This window comes from Trachypithecus francoisi, unplaced genomic scaffold (genome assembly GCF_009764315.1).
Source record: "Trachypithecus francoisi isolate TF-2019V2 unplaced genomic scaffold, Tfra_2.0 Lachesis_group3, whole genome shotgun sequence".
NCBI lineage: Eukaryota > Metazoa > Chordata > Mammalia > Primates > Cercopithecidae > Trachypithecus > Trachypithecus francoisi.
This window is the reverse complement of record NW_022681468.1, coordinates 162,233,937-162,258,638: the sequence shown is the minus strand read 5'-3', so window position 1 is coordinate 162,258,638 and position 24,702 is coordinate 162,233,937. Positions and strand designations below refer to the sequence as shown.

Genomic DNA, 24,702 nt, shown 5'->3' with positions numbered 1-24,702 from the left:
GTGGTTTTCCCAGAGACTGGAAGGGGTGAGCAAGTATGATGGGCAGCTGATGGATGGACAGATGTTTGAGAGTCCCGAGTAATGATGGTGAAATCCTAGGATAGGTGGAGGGGTGCAGGCTGAAGGCTCCGGTCACGAATTTCCATGTTGTGAAGGCAGAGAGGGTGCAAAGTCAGTGGAAACTTGCATGCTTAAGAGTACATCACACCAGGGAGAGATTTCTAGTTCTCTTCTTTCCTGGCTGTTACTTACTGATGTATGCAATTTAATAAAATGAGCTGGCTTCTTAAGACACAAACCTTGACTGCTACACCCTGGCCCTTCTCTCTCCCCTCCCTACTGTCTTTTCCACTTCTAGGTCAGTGGCTCCTGAAGAGCTTCCAGCCTTGCCAATCGTGCCGTGGCCCACATCCGTTTCAACAACATGGATCAGACTAGAAACATCTTTCTGTGCAAGCCAACCTTCCTGCCCAGGTTTTCCATTTCCCTCAGTGGCAGCACCATTGTTACCCCACATGTTCATGAGATTCAAGTCACTCTCTCCTCTGCATATATGCAGCATCCATATGTCCCGGAGTTTCTGCAAACAGCCCTGCTTTCAAACCTTCTGTTTTAGTGTCTGACTATGTGTCAATGCTTGTATCTTGATTTTGGACTGAGAAGACAAAAAGACATAGTGACTATACCTGTCAATAAGCTGGCACGGCGGTCTTGTCTTCCTTCCTTATGCCTCCCAATCTGAATTTATTTCTAGTTACCAGTGCAGGAGTTCCTGTTCTCACAACTGGATTTTGTAATAACATCAGCCCCCTCCATTTTGCTTTTCATGAGTCCATCAAATAGATCCTCCAAACATAATTGCCCTTTATTCTCTCAGCAAAAGAACCCCAAAACACAAAAAGCAAAACAAAAAAACCCCAAAAACCCACCGTACATTTCCCCTCCCAACCAGATGAATTCACCCTCGTTATCTCGGGGCTTCCTTCTCTAAAGCCTTCCATCTGCTGCAGCCCCACAGACCTTTATCTCCCTGAAACAATATGACACTCAGTTTTAGTTTTAGAACTTAACTTCCAACATTCTAAGCTGCTTTATTATTTGTCATCTCTCAAAAGAGATTTTAAGACCCCTAAAGAAGCACAGCTCTTTAGCTGTTTTTGGACACCTTTCGTCATGGGAAGCTGATTTCGGGCAAATTGTAAGTATTCAACAATTATCTTTTAAATGAGATGTGATTGGATAGCTTAGTATGTGAAATGAGTGTCTCTCATAAACCAGTTCCCTTTACATGTACAGCTATTTAAACGATATCATTATTTCCCAGAACAAAAATGACCACATGATAAATAAGGCTTTATGAAAAAACATGGACAAGCTTGTCTTGCTTTAGAATAAAGGTGGGGGAAAAAAAACAAAAAACAAAAAACACTTTGGGGGCTGTTTGCATTTTATATGTAAACAGTGACATCTGCTGGTGAACACGCACAGCACTGACACAGCACCTTGAAGTGGATTCAGGGTTCAGAAGCACGAATTTCATTCATTCATTCATCACCGTCCTCTCAGAGACACCCAAAGGCCTCTTGTGAGACCCCAGAATCGGGTCATGTCCGCATACTCGATGATGATGGATGTGTTATTCTGGGAAATCATGTAATTTAATTAAGACAGTGCATCGATAATTAAAATGATTCTCCCTTTATCGGTTTCATTAGCCCAGTTTTAACTTTTAATAGTCTTCCCTTATGATACATTTTCCCCTTGGAAGATTCCTGCCTGGCTTCCCTAGGGGAAGTGCTTAAAAGCATCAATCTCATCATAGTTCAGCAATCAGGAGATAATTTTGTTCCCTAATTCTGTTTTTCCAGCATGTTTGTAAACAATGCCATCAGGGATAAAAGTGTTTGAAGCTGAAGCTGGGGCTGCCATCCAAATGTGGAAAGCGTGCCAGAGGACTATCTTTCCCAGCCCCGCTGCACCTGCACACCACAGAGACGAAGCTCAGCTCCGGGATCAGGTAAATATCAAGAGCCACGCAGCAGCATGCCTTCCATTCACAGCAGAACAACGGGTGGTTTTCTTGGCCAACCTGGCTGCACGGGAGAAAGCCAAGCAACACCATTGACTTAAGCCCCAGGGAAAACCAAAAATCTCTGGCCACCTCAGGTTGTAAATCTGGCATCAGATGTTAGAACCTTGTATGAAAACAGAGACTACTAGGTTTTGCTGTCACTTGAAAGGAATAGTCCAAAGAAAAGCCTGAATCTAAAGAAGGGCTGTCCCAGGCTCGGGACCCCACAGCGACTACATGCCTGGGCCGGGAACTGCGGGGAAGGCAGCCCAGAATGGTCACATCTCACTCTGCAGCCCCCTCACCGGACAAGGACACCTCCTGTCAGGTTCTGAGTTCTAGTCATTCTTCCTTGTCCCTGAGAGCTGTCCCTCTTTTCATACCATTTCCACTGCCACCCCTGGTTCAGCCTCAGGTGCCTCGGAGGACTCCCTGGCCAGGCCCCATGGGCATACTCTACACACACGATTGAACAAGACCTCTAAACGAGACCACAAAGCAGGCCCGTTTCCTTCAGGTGACTGACGTGGGAACTCAGGCTGAGAGCGACAGACCAAGCAGACACAGCTAAAAAGCTGAGCCAGGACTCCAGCCAGGATCTGCCTGACTTTAAGTAACATGCGTTTCCCACTAAACCCATGTCATGGCTTTCCCCAGCTCTCAAAGCTTCAATGACCCCACTGCCTACTGAATTCAGTCCCAGCCGCCAACCCAGGGACTGAGCCCTCCGTGCCCTGCCCTGCCCTACTCTTCAGCCTTGCCCAGCTCTTCCCCTCCACGAACATCCCTAAGTCCTCCCCCCACTCGAGACTCCCCAGGAGTGTCCCTTTGCTCATCTGCAGTGTCCTTTCTACCAGCCCATCTGCCCTTTCCAAGTCCTGCTCACTCACCAATACTTCTGTGACACCCCCCACCGCAGTGAGAGCAAATTCTCTGCTAAACCCTTACGCTTCCACCGCACTTACCTCAGAGTTCTTTACACAGAGGGTCTCCCCCTGCTAGACTGAGCCACCTTGCAGGAAGAGCCTGTGCCTGGATTTTCACATCTTTGTATGTCCTTCCATCCTTAGCAAAGGCACCTGGAATTTAATCAAAATCACCAAATATGTGTTGGACGGATGAATAGGTGGACAGATTTTAAATAAATAAAGTATTTATCTAGGCTGTTACCTCTCAGGATGCAGGAAAACGTATTTGATTTATAGACATACAGAAAAAGCGACTACATAGAGTATAATAAAGCAATGTTGTGTTTGGAATAATAGCAACTGATTAGTAAGTATCGATTACGTTACACTGATGTCGTATCTCTGCCATTAGACTAACAAGTCTTTATGTTTCACAAGGGCAGGGATAATGTCTATAGCTGCAGCTGCCAGATCAAGCGGGAGTCCCTCCCTGATTTGATGCCATAACGTAGGAGCTCTCAGTCGCCATAGGAGGAAATCACTACCCCAGGCTGCTCACAAGAACCTCTGGGAAGAAGCAGAGGTCCCCACCATCAGTCACGGCTTTGGGGTCAGAGTCTCTGGATCCAAGCCTGGTTCTGCTACCCGAGCCTCTCTCGAGTCTCAGTTTCCTCCCTGAATATAAGGATGATAATCTCTGTCCCATGAGTTGCACTGGGGAATAAATGTGATCATCTACACAGTGCACTCAACAGAGGGCATGACCTGTGGGAAGGGTCCCATTCATGCCAGCATTGCCAGTTATGCAGTGAATATCACTCATGTCTCAGCTTCTGTATCAACCAACAGCAATGCAGAGTTATTCCACCTGTAGTTAGTCGAAAGTAGCGGGTGCTGACTGTACTTCTAAGTTCTTACCAGTTGTCACTAGACCTTGTCAAAATGGGAAAAGATGGACTTCTGATAAACTCACAGTCAACTTATAGGCAATTTTAATAGAAAAAAACATAATTCACTGTAGTTTTTAAAAAATCTACCATGAGGTATGAGGTAAAAGAGGATTCCATAGACTTGAAGTCAAAGTTCATAGTGAATCTCTTAAAACCTTACCTCCCTTTGCCTTTTTAATATTATTAGTATGTTACATTATAATTTATCCCCTGATAGTGTTTTCAAGGCATTGGGGTTCCTGAATGCTTCAGATTGTCTCCTATGTCCTGCAAAGATAACCCATAATAGTGTAGCTCCGTGAGAGTGAAGTGGTGGCTCTGCACCCCCAAGGTGCCAGGAGAGTCAGGTCCACCCAGTCATGGTGTGCTGCCAGGTGCCAGACCTCCATCTCTTCCTACACACCATGCAACTTTACAGACCAGGAAGCCACTCAAGGGCAGCACAGCCCTGGGGACACATCCCAGTGCCTTATGCTCTGATGTTCAAGACTGCCTCAGCATCCACTTACTGTGCAGGAGCTAAGGGAGGCGATCACCTCCACAGACCTATCCTCAACAACAGCTCCTCTATACTAGAAGATGTTAGAAACAAAAGAGCTGTGCTCCTCTGGCTGAGTTAGGAACTGGAGCTGTCCATCCCAGTGGAAGGAACTGGGTCAGCATTTGCACTAGCAATAAGCTCTCTGGCCTGTGGACCATGAGCCACCGGGATCCTTCAGCACCAGTGAAGGCGAAGTGACTTGGAGTGCATGGACTCCATTCTCGGCAGGTTCACTTTTTATGCTGTCAGACCCGTAAACAAATGTTCACCCCTTCCTGAAGCAAAGCAGGAGAGGACATTGTTGATCTATCAGGGCATCCTGATAACATTCTGCCTCCACAACCAGCCAGTGCTTAGAGACACACGCTAGCTCTACTCAGCCGGGAATGTGAACACTGCTCATTGCTGATTAGGTACTTTAAATCATGAATGCTCAGAACAATCACAAGACATATATACACTTACACATATTCATATACCGCCTGTACACTCAACCAGAGGGCATACATTGGTGGCTGCAGAACTCCATTATGACAGCACAGAATTTCATTTAGATCATTTCTTTTTTCATATGACACCTCCAATTTACATTTTAGTGTTGTTGGTGATGGCTATTGACTGAACGTTTGCATTCCCACGAAATTCATGTTCAAATCCTCATCCTCCATGTGATGGTTTTAGAAGGTGGGCCTTTGGGGAGGTGATTAAGTCATCAGGGTGCAGATCTCATGAATGGGATGAGTGCCCTTGTGACAGGGACTCAGAGAGCTCTCTGGTTGCCTTTCCGCCTCGTGAGGACGCAATGACAAGGCAACCACCCACAGCCAGAAGAGGGCCCTCACCGGAACCCAAGCCAGCTGGCCCCTGATCGTGGCCTTCCAGCCTCCAGAACTGTGGGAAGTGGATGTCTGCTGTTTGTGAGCCCCCCAGTCTACAGTGTTCTGTTACAGCCGCCCGAGCTGACTACCACAGTGATATTACCAATGATGGCAAAACACCAAACAGTACATGGTGATCACTCAGGGTTCCTTCGTTGCCAGATATAGAAACGACTTTTCAAATTCCAGCTATAATCCTCCCAAACCTCAACTGAGGAAATGAATCATTATCACCAACTGCAAAACTCGCTGTTACCCTGCAGCAATGAGAAAGAGGGCCTTTCTCCTGTAGACATTTCCCTAGGTGGGCCTGGGCACACTTCCTTTCCTCCCAGCCTCCTGGGGCCTTCTAAACTGCCTCTCCACTGACAGAACTAGCAGCAGACGAGCCTGGGGAGGCTCCCTTAACCTCTTGTAAGGAGAAATTATTTTTCATTTCCTTGAAGGTTTGAGCCCAGGCAGGCTGGCCGTACTCCGTCCCCACACAGCAATCCCAGCACACCTCACCTAGGAGACAGGGTGGGGCAGAGAGAGATGGGGGCTGCTGGGGCAGGAGGGCTGGCCCAGCCCCAGCAGGATAACTGCCCTGGAGAACACACACACTGCAGAGCCCCAGCCCCACTCCCAGGATCCATCCTGACCCTGTCCAGTGAAGACTCAACCAAGACTTCATCCTCAGAGAAGAAATCATAAAGGAATTCCTTGACATGCTCCCCTTCTCTAATCTGGTATTAACAAATGGCATGATGGACTAAATGAAGAGAGGAGGAAAGGGAGAAGTAAATAAACTCCAGGTTTTGTGGACATCAAATTTTAAGAAAGCAAATGAGAAAACTGAGTTCAATAATGACCCCGGTCATTCTTAAAGGCAGGAGGAAGAGTGAAATAGCCTGGATCTTCAAACATCCCCAATTCAAGGGACAAAATTCCATCGTGCACTCCCTAACCAGTGAATTCAGCTATAGGCATTGTAGTCGTATCAGTCACAGGGTTGAAGGCTCTTGCTGTCAGAAGGGCTTGGCTCTGTGTGTGTGTGTGTGTGCGTTTCTCCTGGACAATATGAAGTGTGTTCTGCCTGGTTCAGCTTCTTCACCTGTTTCCCATCTCAGAGAAGAGGTAGTTTCTCCAAGAGTGGTTCTTGGAATTTTGTGATGCAGAATCAGCAAAAGGGCAGAGAAAGCTGAGACTGAGGGCTAGAGGAGGAGGGGAGGACTAAGAAAAAACCTGAACAGGAGTGGAGAGAGAAAACAGTCCCTCCACAGAGAAAGAGTAGGAGGGGTGAGGAGCGAGGATGCTGACAATCACAGCCCAAGAAAAGTAGAAAAATAGGAACCAAGCAGTGGGGGAAAAGGGAGTCAGGTCAAATGGGTTTCCCATGATCTATAGATTGGTTCTTCTCTGTGCTTTTCAGTTAAATCAGACTGGCATTTCCTCTTAAATTCGTATTTGCTATTAGGTCTGCTGTTCTTTGAATATGACTCTTGAGAGAGATGGAGCCGCGTGGGTCTTCAGCTCATAAGATTTTCTCAGTCCTAGTCCTGTCCTCTTGTCTAACAGCTGAGGAAATGCCAGCTCAGAGACATAAAATTACTGGCCTCAATATGCACCACAATTTACAGCTGAACTTTGATTCCTCTGCCTGTTAGTCCAATGTAGATTCCACTACCCCATGCTAAAAATATACTCGTTCCTAAACATGCTCCCAGCCACATCCGTCCCCACCTCGACATGCCTCCTGATGCTGTAAGTCTTCCTGGAAAGCTAAACAACCTCACACTCTTCAGTAAAGAGCATTTACATGTCTGAAGAGAAAGTACCCCACCATGACAGAAAGCGTTCCCAAAATGAACTCAGTTCTGGGGCTGGAAGCTGGGATGCATGCAGGTAGATCAAAGGCAGAACCTTACCTTGAGCAGACACTTGGTGAAGTTAGAAGGGACAGACACTGGGCTTTAAAGGGCCACGTGTCTGAGCAGGACTCACATTCCATCCAACAGATGGCAGTAGCCACATAGTTTTTTTAAATAAGCACATAGAAGTCCAATGTTCAGAAGAAAACAGAATCAGTGAAATGAGATGTAAAATCTTTCTGTCCTCACCAAAAACCAAGTTACCACTCCTATTGAATTAACATGAAACTCAAACAACAACAACAGAACCCATCTACGCAAACACTGGTAGATACAATCAATTAACAGCCCACTAACGACATGCTACTGATTACAAATTATAACTAGCAATTGCTTTGTGTCTTGTTGTTATTAGAAAGATGAAAGAGGATTAATAATTGCTCTAGTATGTTGGGTTTAACTAACTTAAGTGAGTGGTTGAATATGCTTTCCGTTTTCCACATACCAACATGCTTGAAGGAAAAAATAATGGAACCTCTTGGTTGCTAACAATCGTTTAACCCCCACCTCATTCTTAGAATTCTTTACACTTCTGAACATGACTTCTATTCTAGTTTTCAAATTGAGAAAGCACCTATATTAAAAAGCAGTGGTTCTCTCCCCATTTGGGATTACACTTAAATGTATAAGGTAGAGAAAAGTCTACCAGAGAAGATAATCGATGTCAGTTGTAATTGTATTCTGCTGTCAAATACATAGTAAAATATGAGCTTATTTTTGTGGTACTGCATTAAAAATACATTTCTTGAGCTCCTTTTCTTGTTCATTCTATTTTTATTCCCCCTTTTTTCCTTGGCTCTTCCTATCCATGATTTTCTGCATATCTAATATCACCACGCAGAGGAAGAAGCACTGCCTGCTCCTGCCCACCAGCAAGGGGACATTGCTTTGCATAGACAGGCAGAGGGGCAGGCACCTCAGGGGACTCGCAGAAGTGCCTGGATATTTTGAAGTACTTGAGGAAAACACAATGATGCCTGTCAAACACCTCAGGAACTGCTAGCTCCAGGTAAATCGGTTTTAACATTAGGTTGCTACATTTCCTTCCATGACGTCATATCTTTGCAAAGCTTGGTTTTTGGTGACTCCTGTGATAGCTGTGGGGGAAAAGGTGATATGTCCTATCTGCTTCCAAGGTTTTATATATTGCTAGTGCCCAACTGATGCACCTACATACTATTAGTAAGTATTGTGGTTATTTAATAATACAATAAAATATAATTTATTTCTTTCAATTTGTACATATTATTTTTTACCCAGCTACTAAGTTGTTAGGACATAAATACTTATTAAGGTAGTTGGACCCAACAAGGTCCTAAACAGAATTATGAGGTATTTCTTGTGGCCTCAGGGCCCTGTGAATAAGATTACTAAGACATTAGGGTGCTGTGAACTGAAAATGTTTAGGAACCGCTGAACGAAACCATTCACAGAGGTGAGCTGGTTTATTCCTCTCAAACATCTTACAGTCATTTCAAGGCTGGGCATGATCACTCACAACTGTAATCCCAGCACTTAGGGAAACTGAGGTGAGAGGATTGCTTGAGGCCAGGAGTTCGAGACCAGCCTGAGAAATGTCGTGAGACCACAGTCTCCACACACAAAAAGTAAAAATCAGCTGGATGGGATGGTGCACGCCTGTAGTCCTAGCTACTTGGGGAGCTGAGGCAGGAAGATTGCTTGAGCTGAGGAGGTTGAGGCTGCAATGAGCCATGAGATTGCACCACTGTACTCTAGCCTGGGCCACAAAGTGAGACCCTACCTCAAAAAGTTAATTAATTAATTAAAAATCATTTCAAAGCATGAACCATGAATGTAAATAACTGATATAAAAATCTGCAAAGAATGAATCAGAAATAAAAGAAAAGAGCTTGGGTTTAAATCTTGCCTGCCCCACCAACTGGGTGAGTTCAGGTGACCTGTCTGAAACTCGGTTTTCCTCTCCTTTGTGTAGGTTAGTGGAGATAAGGTCTTAGCACCTAAGATCCTTCCTGGTACTTGCAAATGCACAGTAAGTGGTAGCAATTATGATTTCTAAATCAGACATGACCCATACAAGCATTTCCTTCCTGGAGAGGACGGGTCTTAATCTGGGGAGTCCAGTGCAAAATAAAAATATGAGGATCTTTGTTCCAAAACTAGTAAGAATTTCAAGATGGTGTCAGCAGAGCTGACCAGCTGTGGGAGCCTACATGAATCTGCTCCCGCTCTTGCCAATTTTCTCAGGGTTTTCCAGCTCAAATGAGTCTTTCCTCCTGCACCGAATCTTCATACTCTTATCACCTGTGCCAAATAATTAGCTCACCGACTATTATCCTGGTCCCCAGTCAACTGTAGCAATATGTAATATCATCATATTCACCACGAGCGGCAGGGTGACGTTCTCTTTCCCAAGTGGGTTGTGTCCGTCTGTTTGTGTTCCTATAGAGGGATGCCTAATGGCTGGGTCATTGATAAAGAGAAGAGGTTTGCCTGGCTCACAGTTCTGCAGGATGTACAGGAAGAGTGATGCCAACATCTGATTCTGATGAGGGCCTCAGGAAGCTTCCATTTGTGGCAGAAGGGAAAAGGGAGCAGGCACATCACATGGCAAGTGCGGGAGCAAGAGAGAGAGAAGGGGCAGGTCCCTTCAGACTCTTTTAAACAACCGGATTGTGCATGAACTAACTGAGCAATAACTCACTTATCACCAGGAGGATGGTATTAAACCGTTCATGAGGGATTTGCCTCCATGATGCAATCACTTCCCACCTGGGCCCACCTACTACATCAGGAATCACATTTCCACATGAGACTGCAAAGAACATCCAAACCATAGTATAGATGATCGCATCCTTGTGGGCAAGAGACTGTAAAGAGTGCTGACTCCTTTTCCACCCCACAGCCTCCAGGCACTGCTGGCACATATTAGATGCTCAACAAATACCTGTTGACTAAATAATTGATGGGAGGGTGATATGGCTATGTAGTTGTTAGCACCTTACTACCATATTCTCCAGGTTGTAAAGGCTGTGAGTGGCAGACTGAAAGCATGCCAGGTAATCTCTGTAGAAGGCATACTAAAGAAACTAAGAGGACATCACACGAGTGGGTGTGTTCACCCTCTGTGTGTGTGTGATTTCATTTTCCTTTATTTATGGTTTCTGATATTAATACACTTTATTTTTGGAACAGGTTTAGGTTCACAGTAAAGTGAAGCAGAAAGTACAGAGAGCTCCTATATACCCTCTGTCCCCCCACATGCACAGACTCCCCAACTACCAACATTCCCCATCAGGATGGTACATTTGTTACTACTGTTGAAATGGTATGGACACATCATCACCCAAAGTCCATAGTTTACATTAAGATTCACTCTTGGTGTTTAATACGGGTTTTGATAGGTGTATAATGACACATGTCTACCATTATAATATCAGATAGAATAGTTTCATTGCCCTGAAAATCCTCTGTGCTCTACCTGTTCATCTCTCTCTCCCCCAAATCCCTAGCATTAACTTTTACCATCTCCCTAGTTTATCCTTTTCCAGAATGTCACATACTTGGAATCATACATATAAAGGCTTTCGAATTGGCTTCTTTCACTTAGCAATATGCGTTTAAGTTTCCTGCATATCTTTTCATAGGTTGATAGCTCATTTATTTTTAGTGCTCAATAATATCCCACTGTATGAATGTCCCACGGTTCATTTATCCGTTCACCTATTGAAGGACATCTTGGTTGCTTCCAAGTGTCGGCAATTATGAATGAAGCTGCAGGTTTTTGTGTGGACGTAAGTTTTCATCTCCTTTGGATGAACGTCAAAGAACACAACTGCAAAGAATACAACTGCTGGTAAGGGTATGTTTAGTGTTTAAAGGAATGGCCAAACTGTCTTCCAAAGTGGCTGTACCATTTTGCATTGTCACCCATCGTGAACGAGGGTCCCTGTTGTTCCCCATCCTCACTAGCATTTGATGTTGTCAGAGCTGTGGAATTCAGCCATTCTAATGTACGCAGTGATATCTCATTGTTTTTTAATCTGCATTTCCCTGATGGCATCTTGTGGAGCGTCTTTTCATAGGCTTAATTGACATCTGTATTTCTTCTTTGGTAAAGTATCTGTTAAGGTCTTTGGCCCATTGTTTAATCCAGTAGTTTGTTTTTTTTCTTAGCCTAGCTACAGAGGCTTATCAATTTTATTGATCTTTTCAAAGAACCAGCTTATAATTTTGTCGATTTTCTCTACTGATTTTGTTTCCAATTTTATTGATTTCTACTGTAATTTTGTTATTTCTTATCTTCTGCTTACTTTGGATTTAATTTGTTCTTCTTTTGCTAGTTTCCTAAAGTGGACTGTGAACTTCACAGGAGCTTCTCAGTTGCCCCCAGTCCCTTAGGTAGGACAGGATGGTTACAGGTAACTGGAGTTGGGTATTTCCCCTTCCCCTGGGTAACTTACGTTCTGATAAAAACCCAGCATTTAGGCTCTAATAAAATAGTTTCTCCTGAGGGTAGGCCTTGTAATAAGAAGGATGCTCTGGCATATTTCCAAGTAGTTGCTTTTCTCCTCCCCCTGAGAGAAGCATAAGGGAATTTTTCTCTGATCTTTGCTTTGAGAATCTGGGAGAGTGCCTGTAGTTCTACCTCGTAGAAGTGTAAGAGCCCTTCTATACCTGGGTCTTCCTGGAATTTTTAACTCCATCTTTTCCACACTCAACCTCTGGCAATGTGTCAGTTACAGTTCAGCTTTTCCCACGCTGGCGCTGGTGCCCATGGAGGTTTCTGCTCTAGAGTTTCTGCTGTTTAGAGCAGATTCATTGTGTCCATGTGTCTGTCTCTCCAATTTTGGGAACAGCAGCTTACCCTGTGTCCTCACTTTTCTGATAGCTCTAAGAAGAACTGTTGATTTTTCAGTGTGTCAGTTTTTTGAATTGTTATTAGGATACAGTGACAGCTTCAAAGCTCCTTTTGCACTGAAGTGAAAACTGGAAGTCCTGTGTTCTCTTTTAAACACTGGCACACTCTAATAAAGACAATTTAATGAGAGTTGACCCCGTTCACAAATTTCCACTGCCTCAAATTGCCCTATATGTGCGGGAGTAGTCTTCAGACAGCCCAGTCCACACATAGGACGGGCATTGACCAAACTTCAGCAACTCGGAAACTCTACCCTAAGAATTGGGCCAGAGTCAATTTTCCCCAGTAGATCATCTTCCACCTCCTTGTGAAGATCAAAAAACAGACATTAATCTCCAGATAGAAAAAAAGAATGAATCAGAAAGAAAAGAGATGCAAGACAGAGAGCAAGGATGAGTTTTTTGCTCCTGGGTAGAGTCACAAGCCTGGTCTCTAGCCGAGCATCCTTTTAATAGACTCCTCTTTTCCACTTAGCTTCCCCAAGAAAATGTCTCTTTCTGTTTGCCATCAATAAGTCACTCAGTGCAAGTGACTCTGTCTATAAACTCTAGTGGGGATGAACACCACATTTCCATATCTCCTGAGCTCCTGGAAAGTAATCTGTCACCAGGGTGGCGCCAAGGTCCAGAATTTTACCTAGAGCCCAGTCAACAAGGAAGAGCCAGTTGCCAAGGCCAGGGAAGCCAGAGTAGCCACATCTCAGCACTCCAGAGAGCACAAATTGTGGTAAAGTCAATGAGAGTGGTATCCTCAGATTTTTCCAACTAAGGATTCAGCATGAAATAAACTATGCCCAGGAATAAGCAAAAAGACTGTTTCCTGGAAGAGAAAACCAGATCTGGAAGGAAACAAGAAAGCACCACCCAGCTAGGAGAGGATACACATCAAAAACAGCCCTGAGGGTAAGGGACTACATATGCCTTTCTTTTGGCTGTGTCTGCAAAGAGGACGGATGTGTCATAGAAGACTACAGCCAAGAAGAGAACTGCAAGGAATAACAGGGAGTCTAAGGAATCTTGGGATTCAAGAGAGGTCCAGGAAACTACAAAAAGACTATAGAGTGGAATCTCTTAGTCTCACAAAAGTCTAGGCTCTGTCTGCTCTGTTTCTCCTCCCAGATCAGACAGCTTCAGCCAAGAAAGCGATAGAGGAGGAGGTCAGAACAACATCCTAGTGATGCCACCATGCAGCCTGTTGGATTTGGTCACCTTCAACTCAACCGCAAAGTGGCAGGACATTTAATTTAAATATTCATTTGTGCTTAGTCACCTTATGGTATTCCCTTTCTGTTTCAGGAGGCAGAGGGGCTCTTAATCATCAAAAATTTTCCTGGTTGGCAGACAGAAACTACTGAAAGATTCTTCCAGTTTTCATGACCCACATAGTCATTGAAGGGGTCATTCTTGTTATCTGGGTGGAGGCAGAGGCAGAGAGGAAAGATCATGTATTAGTACTTCATTCCTTTTTAAATACCAAATAATATTCCACTGTATGACTATACCTCATTTTGTTTATCCATAGATCACTTGATGGATATTTGAGTTGTTTCCATAAATCATGATGCTTTTTACATTGATATGCAAGTTTTGTGTGGATATTTTTATTTTTCATTTTTCTGGTATACATACATGAGAGTAGAATTGATGGATCATATGAAAACTCTATAATTAACATCTGAGCTACTGCCAAACTGTTCTCTCCACCATTTAAAATCATGCCAGCAATATATGAGGATTCCAATTCCTCCACATCCTTGCCAATACTTATTAATGTTTACTTTCTAAATTTCAGCCAACCTAGTGGGCAGTTTGCTCATTGAAAATTTGATTTGCATTTCCCTAATGAAAAATGAATAATAACATTGAAAATCATTTAATATGTTTATTGGTAATCATGTATCTTCTTTGGAAAAAATGTATAGACAAAACTTTTCCGCATTAAAAAATATGGGTTGTCTATTAGTTGAGCTATAAGAGTTCTTTATATATTCTTGACACAAGCCCTTTATCAGACATATCATTTCAAATATTTTCTCCTATTCTGCAGGAGAATCACATCACTTTCTTGATGGTATCCCTGGAAGCACAAAATACGATATTTTGAGAAAGTCCAATTTAGTTTCTTTGGTTGCTTGTGCTTTTTGGTGTCATACCTAAAAAATCACTGCCTAACTTAAGGTCATAAATATTTACTTCTCTATTTCTTCTCAGTTTTATAATTTTAGCTCTTACATTTATGTCTATGATCAATTTTGAATTAGGTTTTGTATATGGCATGTTGTACAGGTTAAACTTTTATTTTTTGCCATGGACATCCAGTTTTCCCAACACCATTTGTTGGAAAGACTTTTATTTTACCCACTAAATTTTCTTGGCATCATGATTAAAAATCATTTAATCATAAAAATGAAGATTTATTTTTAGATGATCAATTCTGTCCCATTGATTCATATGTCTGTCTTTATGAGAATGTCATGCTGTCTTGATTACCATAGTTTTGTAGAACATTTTGAAACTGGAAAGTGTAAATTCTCCAAATTTGTTCTTCTTTTTCAAGATTATTTTGGGTCTTCTGGCTCTCTTGTATCTCCTCATGACTTTAGGATAAGCTTGTCAATTTCTGTCCAAAAGAGGTAGCTAGGATTTTGATGGAGACTACATTGAACCTACAAATCAATTTGGGAAATATTGCTGTCTTAGCAATGTTAAGTCTTTCAATCTGTGAACATGGAGTGCTTCTTCATCTATTTAAGTTTGTCTTAATTCCTTTCAATGACAATTTTTAGTTTGCAGTGTACAAGTCTCAAACTTGTATACTTCTTTAAATTTATCCTAAATTATTTTATCTTTTTAATTCTATTAGAATAGAATTGTTTTTCTTAATTTCATTTTCATATTGGTCATAAAATGCCTAGAAATACAATTGATTGTTGTATATTGTCCTGGTATCCTGCAAAGTAGGAGAACTTGTTTACTAGTTCTAATAGCTTTTAAAAGAGATTATTTCTAGCATTTTCATATCATCTAGAATAGAAATAGTTTTACTTCTTTCTGTCTACTCTGAAAGCATTTTATTTCTCTTTCTTGCTTGATTGCCCAGGCTAGAATTTCCAGTACAATGTTGAATAGAAATGGGGAGAGTAAACATCCTTGTTTTGTTCATGATCTTATATGAAAAGTATTCTGTCTTTCACCATTAAGTATGATATTACTTGTGAGTTTTTCATAGGCTTCTTTATTTGGAAGAGGAATTTGTGTTCTCTTTGTTGAGTGTTTTTTTAAGAAAGGCTGTTGGATTTTGTCCAATGTTTTTTCTGTGTCTATTCAAATTATCATGTGATTTTTGTTCTTTATTTTATTAACATGGTATATTAAGTTGATTGATTTTTTAATGTTAAGCCAACATTTATCCTGGGGAAATTCCTATGTGGTCATGGTCATTCTTATTCTTTTTATATATTCTGGATGTGAATTGCTAGTATTTTATTCAGAATTTTTGTGTCAATATTCACAATGGATATCAGTCTGTAGTTTTCTTATGCTGTCTTTGTCTGGTTTTAGTACTGGGGGTAATATTGTCCTTATAGGCTAAGTGGGTAAGTTCCTTCCCACTTTGAAAGAGTTGGGGGGATGGGTATTCTATTTTTTGAAAGAGTATGTAGGAGATGAGTATTCATTTTTGCATAATTGGTAGAATTTGCCATAACTGGTAGAAGAAGCCACATGGGCCTAGAATTTCCTTTGTGAGAAGTTTTCAAATTATTAACTCAATATCTGTACTTTTAAATAGATCTATTTACATTTTCTATTTCTTCCTGAGTCAATTTTAGCACTTGGCATCCTTATAGGACTTTGTCCATTTTATCCAGGTTATCTAATTTGTCAGCACACAGTTTTTTTGTTTTGTTTTGTTTTGTTTTGTTTTCAAGATGGAGTTCCGCTCTTGTTGCCCAGGCTGGAGTGTAATGGCACGATCTCAGCTCACCACAACCTCCGCCTCCCAGGTTCAAGCAATTCTCCTGCCTCAGTCTCCTGAGTAGCTGGAATTACAGGCATGTGCCACCACACTCAACTAATTTTGTATTTTTAGTAGAGACAGGGTTTCTCCATGTTGGTCAGGCTGGTCTCAAACTCCCAACCTCAGATGATCCGCCTCCCAAAGTGCTGGGATTACAGGCATGAGCCACTGCACCAGGCCTGGCATAGTTTTTATAATTTCCCTTATAATCTTTTTATTTCTGTGAGATTGGTTTTGACTTTAAGACTTGAGTCTTCTCTTTATTTTTCCTGCATAGTCTACCTAATGCTTTATATACTTAATGGTCAATTAGGTCTATTCGTATCACAGTGTTGTTAAAATGTTCTATTTCCTTAATATTCAGCCTATTTGTTCTATCTACTATTGAAAGTGAGATAGATATTGAAGTTTCCAATCATTGCTGAATTGTCTATTTCTCCCTTCTGTCAGTTTGCTTCATGTATTTTAAAATTTGTGTTGTTAGGTACAGATATGTTTATTATTATTGTGTTTCCCAGTGGGATCACTACCACTTTGTCACTATCCTTTATGATTAGTAACAAGTTTTGTCTTAAAAACTATTTTTCTTGATATTGGTATAGACACTTCAGCTCTATTTTGACTACTACTTGCATCGTATTCCTTTGTCCATCATTTTACTTTTAATGTATTTGGTTTTCTAATCTAAACTGCATCTCTTATAGACAGAATAGAATTGTATAATATTATTTATTCTGCCGGTCTCTGTCTTTTGCCTGAAGTATTAATTAATCATTTATATTTGATGTAGTTACTGATAAGGTAAGATTTATGTCTGCCATCTTTCTACTTGTTTTCCACGTGCTTTATGTGGTTTCTGTCCCTGTACATGCCCATTAACATCTTATTACAGTAATACATATTTCTAGTGTACAACTTTAATTTCTTTGTTGTTCATTTTACTATGTATTTTTTGAGTTATTTTTGAGTGATTAATAACATAATAACAATATCATTCATATTAAACTAACTTAATTTTAATGGTGTTCAAAAGCTTCATTTAAATATAGCTCCTTTCTCCTTTAATTGTGCATCATGGAAACTATATACATTATAAGCTTATCAACAAAGTTTTATAATTATTGCTATATGGAGTTGTCTTTTAAATCAGAAAGTAAAGTGTTACAAACTCATGTTGATTCAAGTTACTAATAAATATCACTTAATTTCAGCCTGCAACACTTCCTCTAGTGTTTCTTGGGGGGCAGGTCCACTACCACAGAACTTTCTCAGTTTCGATTTTTGGGTTTTTTTTTTTGAGACAGAGTCTTGCTCTGTTGCCCAGGTGGGAGTGCAGTGGTGTGATCTCAGGTCACTGCAACTTCTGCCCTGCAGGTTCAAGTGATTCTCCTGGCTCAGCCTCCCTACTAGCTGGGACTACAGGTGCCTGCCACCACACCCAGTTAACTTTTAGTAGAGATGGGGTTTCATCATGTCGCCCAGGCTGGTCTCGAACTCCTGACCTCAAGTGATCCTCCCACCTCAGCCTTCTGAAGTGCTAGGATTACAGGCATGAGGCACCACACCCATCCAGCCTCAGTTTTTTAAAATCTACAGTTGCTTTAATTTATCCTTCATACATAAAGGATAGTTTTGCTGGATATATAATTCTTGATTGACATTCTTTTTCTTTTGGCACTTTGAATACGTCATGAGAATCATGGCATTCTCATCGCTATGATTTTTTCATGGAAAGCTAGCTATTAATCTTATTATAGACCACTTGCATGCAATGAGTCATTTTTCTCTGTCTTCAGGATTCTTTATTTGTCTTTTAACAGTTTTGCCTATTATATGTGTAAGTGTAGATTTCTTTCAGTTTATCTAATTTGATATTCTTGGATATGAACATAAATGCTTCCATGAAAATTGGCATGTTTTGGGCATTGTTTTCCTCAAGCATTCCTTTTCCTCCTTTTTCTCACCTCTCTCGTTCCTGGACTACCTTTACGGGTACGTTGGTATGCTTGATGGTGTCCCATAGGTATTTATGACTCTTAATTTTTCTTCATTATTTTATATTTTGTTTCCCAGGCTGGAAAATCTGAATTGACCTATTTTCAAATTCATTGATTCTTTCTTCTGTAACCTTAAATTTTCTGTTGAAATCCTCTAAGAAATTTTACATTTCATTATGATAGTTTTATTTATTTATTTTTAATTTAATTTTTTTTTTGAGACAGAGTCTTGCTCTGTCATCCAGGCTGGAGTGCAATGGTATGATCTCGGCTCACGGCAACCTCTGCCTCCCGGTTCAAGCAATTCTCCCGCCTCGGCGTGCCGAGTAGGTGGGATTATAGACACCCGACACCACGCCTGGCTAATTTTTTGTATTTTTAGTAGAGATGGGGTTTCACCATGTTGGCCAGGCTGGTCTCGAACTCCTAATCTCAAGTGATCCACCTGCCTTGGCCTCCTAAAGTTCTGGGATTACAGGCATCAGCCCCTGCACCCGGCCTTATTATGATAGTTTTAGCTCTACAGTTGCCATTTGATTCTTTTATTATTCTCCAGATGGAAATTAAGAGAAATAAACTGAAAAATGGAAAATTTGGGGTAAAGTTTAATGTGGAAGGACTCTCACAATGACCTTACAGTTTTTATTCTCTGGCTTGGCCAAAATGTAAATGGAAGTGGATGTGTCAGCCTCTTCACTCCATTCTCTGGCCAACTGTCTCTTTTTCAGTCCTGAAGGGGAAGACTCAGTTCCTTCCTCAGCTTACTTCTTCCTGTCTGTGAGTCTGTTTCCTTTGAAAATGGTAAACTTTTTGTTAGCAAATGCTAAATGTTAGCAAAAGTGTTTCTTTCCCACACTTGAATCTTCAGTGCCTAGGCCACTGCCCAGTAAATACTAGCTGCTCAACAAATTTTTATTAAATAAAACGCATTAAAATTTTACCACCAGAATAGTAGGTTGACAATCCCTATAAATCTACCTTTCCATCAGAGCGATAAACACAGTAGCCAAAATTGTCAAAATCAGTTATTTAAGAGATCTTGACATTAACCAAATGTTTACAGTAATCTGAGGAGAGTTTGTTCCAGAAAAACTGCTGAGAGTGGGAAAGAACAGAGGGTTCATGGCATTGTAACATAATTTAGCCCCATATCCCTCTGTCTAGCTATACAATAGGCTTGAAAACTATCTGGAGAATAATACAATTCTTAAAAAGTCTACAGTATGTCTTGATTAGAACAGCAGAAAAAGACCAATATATACAGATGAAAAAACTATTCTGTCACTAGATTTAGGGACACTGAGACGTGAAGAATAAAAATAGGTGATAGGAGGCAGAAAACCAAGCTACAAAGAGAAAAAAAGACAATAGGCTGGATGCTACAGGTGTTTCCTTAATAGAAAAGGGTGCTTAGGGACAGCCATGGATGGATAATTGGTTTCAGGGGTTTAACTAGCCACAGGTCTCTGTATTTACATGATTCAGGGGGTGTATGAGTCATTCTAATTTCATTTTAAAGGGATTTCACTTTCACCAATTCAATATTGTAAAAATACACAGATTCCTTCCTCACGATTTGACAGAAAGTATTTCTGCATCTTTATTAAATGACCAGAAGATCTTTTCCTCAGTAATAAATTGTATTAAGAGCATTGGAGAAAGTATCAAGGCCACCTTAATCTGAGAAACATTATCCGGCAATAACACAAGTGCTGTGATATTACCTAAACGTCCTCAGCAGAAACTCAATTTCCTTCCTCTAGGAGGTATTCAGTTTCCTTGCTTGTGGCCTTGTTCACACCCAGAGGCTGTATTATGGTCTGGTTCAAGTTAAGCTGATTTCATTACTGGCCTATGGAGATCTCAATACAAGGCTATAAGATGGAGACAGAAATTTACAGAAGAATGACAAATAAATGCAACATCTATGAACAAATAATTTGGAGTTAAGCACAAAGCCACCAAGTCAATAATCCTTAGTGTTAGAATCCATCCTGGAGGTGCAGACAGAAAGGAAGCTTTTCTCTGGCAATTGAAAATGTCCAGATCCCCACGATTCTCTTAACGGTAAACACTCTATATCACAAATGTCCTCACAGACCACCCAGATACTCTGGGTGACTTTGACAGATGCTGTCAAACTAAACTGTGGTTTCTCATTTCCCTAGAGTAAAGCCCCAACTGTTAACGTGTAACAAGAGGATACAAGCTGAATTACTAAAATGTTTAATGAATGTAATTTTTAAGATATGTGGTTTTATACATTTCTAGTACTCTCCAGAGCCAACAAAATTTGCCTCTTCATTTTCTCCTTTAAGCAAAATTCACTGCAGGATAGGCTAGGTGATGCTGTGGTGACAAACAACTCCCCAAATCTCTGCAATTCACATACAAAGTTTCCTGCTCACTCACATAATATGCCCTCCAAGATCTGCAGGGATTCTGCTTACTTTGAGCTGTCTCCATTCTTACTCTGGGACTCTGAGATGTGGGTTGATGGAACAGCTACCGTCTGAAACATTGTCAGTGATGATGACACAGGAAAGAGTGTGGAGCGGAGGTTCTCCTGGCTCTCAAAGCTTTCACCTATAAGTGATACTCTTTCCTGCTTGCATTTCATTACCCATATGAGATATACGGATAAGCCAAATTGGAGGCCTTGGGTGTTGGAGAACAATAGCACAGCCAGCCCAGCACACACACCCTGTTACACATTATATTCTGTGCTTCACGCTGGAGCTACAGCTGTGCAACTACAGCCAGACTTGGTCTTACCTCCATAGGTCTACATTCTAGGGAAAACACAAACAAGGGACCCCTCAGTGCTGAGATTCCCCGCCTGCATGGTGGGTGGGCAGAGCCAGCAGAAGGATGCCACTATGACAAGTAGCCCAGCCCAGGAAACCTCTTCATACCCACTGGCCTGAGATTCCCATCCTATTCCAAGAGACACTTGATAGCCCAGCCTGGGAGAACCTGTTCCATTCCTCAAGCAGCACCAGCAGGGAGTGGGATTCCCAGCCCTCACAGATAAACAAACACCAAAATCTCTGAAATATAACTGATTTAGAACCACAGCCCACAAAAGTCATCCAGGACCTGAGTGCTGAACCTAAACAGAGTGGCTGCCTGCTAAAATTAAAAAAAAAAAAATTAATAGAATCCAGAGTTTCTTAATATAATAGACAAAATGTTCCGGATACAATAAAATATCACCCATTTTGCCAAAAACCAAGAAAATCACAATTTGGATAAGAAAAGACAGTCAACAGTCAGTGACATCAACACTGTGATGAATAAGATTTGGAATTATCTGATGAAGATTTTAAAACAGTTGCAATAAAAATGCTTCAACAATCAATTATAAACTCGGTTAAACAAATAATAACAATTTTAAAAATCTCAGCAAAGAAACAAGTTACACAAAAGAACCAAATGGAAATTAGAGAACTAAGAAATATAATAACAGAAACTTAAAAAGACAACTTCTTAGATGGGTTTATTTGTGGAATGGAGATGACAGAGGATAGAATCACTGAACTTGAGGATATAATTTGCCTAATTTGAGTAACCAATCTAAACAATCAGAAAACATCCTTAATAAATATTAAGGATATTCTCAGGGACCTATGGCACTGTAAAACAGATCTAACATTTCTGTCATCAGAGTCTCAGATGAAGAGAAGAAAAGAGAGTAGGGCTGAAAGAAGGAGTAGACTGAAAACTTCCCAAGTTGGACAACACACACAAACCTATGGATTTGAGAATCTGAGTGAATCCCAAATATGATAAGCCCCAGGAAATCCATACCAAAGACAAAGAAAAAACATTTTGAAAGAAACTAGAGAAAAATGACAAATCACCCGTGGGGAAGAATGATTGAAATGACAGTAGATTTCTCATCTGAAACAGTGGAACCCAGAAGGAAATGCCACAACATTTTTCAAGTATTTGAAGTGAAAAGAAAATTCAACCACAAATTTTATGTCTGGGAACACTATCCTTCAGGAATGGAGAGAAAATAAAGACATTCGCAAATGAAAGAAAAATGTGTGCCTAGCAGACCTATCCTTAAAGATTGGATAATTTATCAAACAGCAAGGAACTGATAAGAGGGAATCCTGAAGCGTCAGAACAGAAGAAGAAACAACAGAAATGAAAATATGGAAGCCGGCACGGTGGCACATGCCTGTAGTCTCAGCTACTCACGAGGCTGAGGCAGGTCAAGGCTGCGGTGAGCTATGACTGCACCACTGGACTCCAGCCTGGGTGACAGAACAAGACTGTCTCTAAAAAAAATTTTTTTTTAAGAAATAAAAATATGAGTACGTGCAAAAGACTATCCTTCTTATAGTTTTTCTAAATCACATTTGATGATTGAAACACCAGAAAATACTCAAGCCGGCCAGACATGGTGGCTTATGCCTATAATCCCAGCATTTTGGGAGGCCAAGGTGGGAGGATCACTTGAGCCCATGAGTTCCAGACCAATGGGGACAACATGGCAAGATCTTTGTTCCCACTAAAAACAAGCTATACAAAGAAATACATTCAAAACACAAAGACACTAACAATATATCAAGGTAGAATCCAAAACAATTATTCAAATAACCTAAGGAAGGTAAGAAAATAGAGGAACAAGAACCAGAGAAATCAAACAGAAAACAAATAATTAAAAAGGTAGACTTAAGCATCAACATATAAATACTTATCAATATCGTCATTTAAACACAGCAATAAAAAGACAGAGGTTGGCAGATACAGGCAGACTGAAAGGATGAATGATTAAACAAAGTGGTTCATCCATACCATGAAATACTACTCAGGAATGAAAAGGAACAAATTATTGATATGCACAATGACTTAATGGATCCCAGGACAATTAGGCTAAGTGAAAAAAAAATCCCAAATATTTCATACTGTATGTTCCCATTTCCATTTCATTTTTCGAAATAAAACTTTAGAACTGGAGAACAGTGGTTACCAGAGGTTGAAGGCCGGGGTGGCAATGGGGAATGGTATGGGGGAGGTGGATGTGGGTGCAATAGGGTAACACAAGCAATTCTAGTGGTGATGAAAATCTCAGTATTTTGATTGTGGTGGTGGAAACACAACCCTACACGTGATAAAACTGTGTGGCACTAAACACCGTATGCACTCACATACATGCTCACATGAGTAATAAACAAAACTGGGGAAATCTGAAATTGATGGGGAGTTGTATTAATGTCAATATCATGGTGGTGATATTACATTATAAATTTGCAAAATATTACCATTACAGAAAACTGGGAAAGTGAATATGGGATCTCTCTATATTATTTCTTCTTTATTTTATTTTGTTTTGAGACAGGGCCTCACTCTACCCAGGATGGAGTGCAGTTGCATGATCACAGCTCACTGCAGCCTCAGTCTCCTGGGCTCAAGTGATTCTCCTGCCTCAGCCTCCTGAGTAGCTGGGATTATGCACACGTGCCACTAATTCAGCTAATTTTTTTTTTTTAACTTTTTATGGAGCCAGGGTCTTGCTATGTTGCCCAGGATGGTCTTGAACTCCTGGGCTCAGGGATCCTTTTGCCTTGGCCTCCGAAAATGCTGAGATTACAGGCATGAGCTATTGTGGCTTGCCTGTATTATTTCTTATAATTGCACATGAATCTGGAATTAGATCGATACAAATTTCAATTAAAAATAATTTGCTTCCTGACTTTTTAATGATCGCCATTCTAACTGGCGTGAGACGGTGTCCCATTGTGGTTTTGATTTGCATTTCTCTAATGACCAGTGATGATGAGCTTTTTCTCATATGTTTGTTGGCCGCATAAATGTCTTCTTTTGAGAAGTGTCAGTTCATGTCCTTCACCCACTTTTTGATGGGGTTGATTTTTTCTTGTAAATTTAAGTTCCTTATAGATTCTGGATATTAGCCCTTTGTCAGATGGATAGATTGCAAACATTTTCTCCCATTCTGTAGGTTGCCTGTTCACTCTGATACTTTCTTTTGCTGTGCAGAAGCTCTTTAGTTTAATTAGATCCCATTTGTCAATTTTGGCTTTTGTTGCCATTGCTTTTGGTGTTTCAGTCTTTTAGTCATGAAGTCTTTGCCCATGCCTATGTCCTGAATGGTATTGCCTAGGTTTTCTTCTAGGGTTTTTATGGTTTTAGGTCTTACATTTAAGTCTTTCTTTTTTTTTTTTTTCCTTTTGCTTTTGAGATGGAGTTTCACTCTTATTGCCCATACTAGAGTGAAATGGTGCGATCTTGGCTCACCGCAACCTCCGCCTCCCGGATTCAAGCAATTCTCCTGCCTCAGCCTCTTGAGTAGCTGGGATTACAGGCATGTGCCACCATGCCCGGCTAAGTTTGTATTTTTAGTAGAAACGGGGTTTCTCCATGTTGGTCAGGCTGGTCTCGAACGCCCAACCTCAGGTGATCTGCCCGCCTTGGCCTCCCGAAGCGCTGGGATTACAGCTGTGAGCCACCACGCCTGGCCACATTTAAGTCTTAAATTCGTCTTGAGTTAATTTTTA

The 24,702-nt window shown here is 41.0% G+C and overlaps 1 long non-coding RNA gene across 1 annotated transcript; it reads left to right on the top strand.

Annotated features, from left to right (window-relative positions):
• The first annotated feature begins 1,868 nt into the window (after window positions 1–1,868).
• LOC117069423 lies at window positions 1,869–22,509 on the top strand. The gene is made up of 3 exons (XR_004431538.1): window positions 1,869–2,017; window positions 8,100–8,267; window positions 20,491–22,509. It is a non-coding gene; the product is annotated as an uncharacterized LOC117069423 (long non-coding RNA).
• Window positions 22,510–24,702: the final 2,193 nt, after the last annotated feature.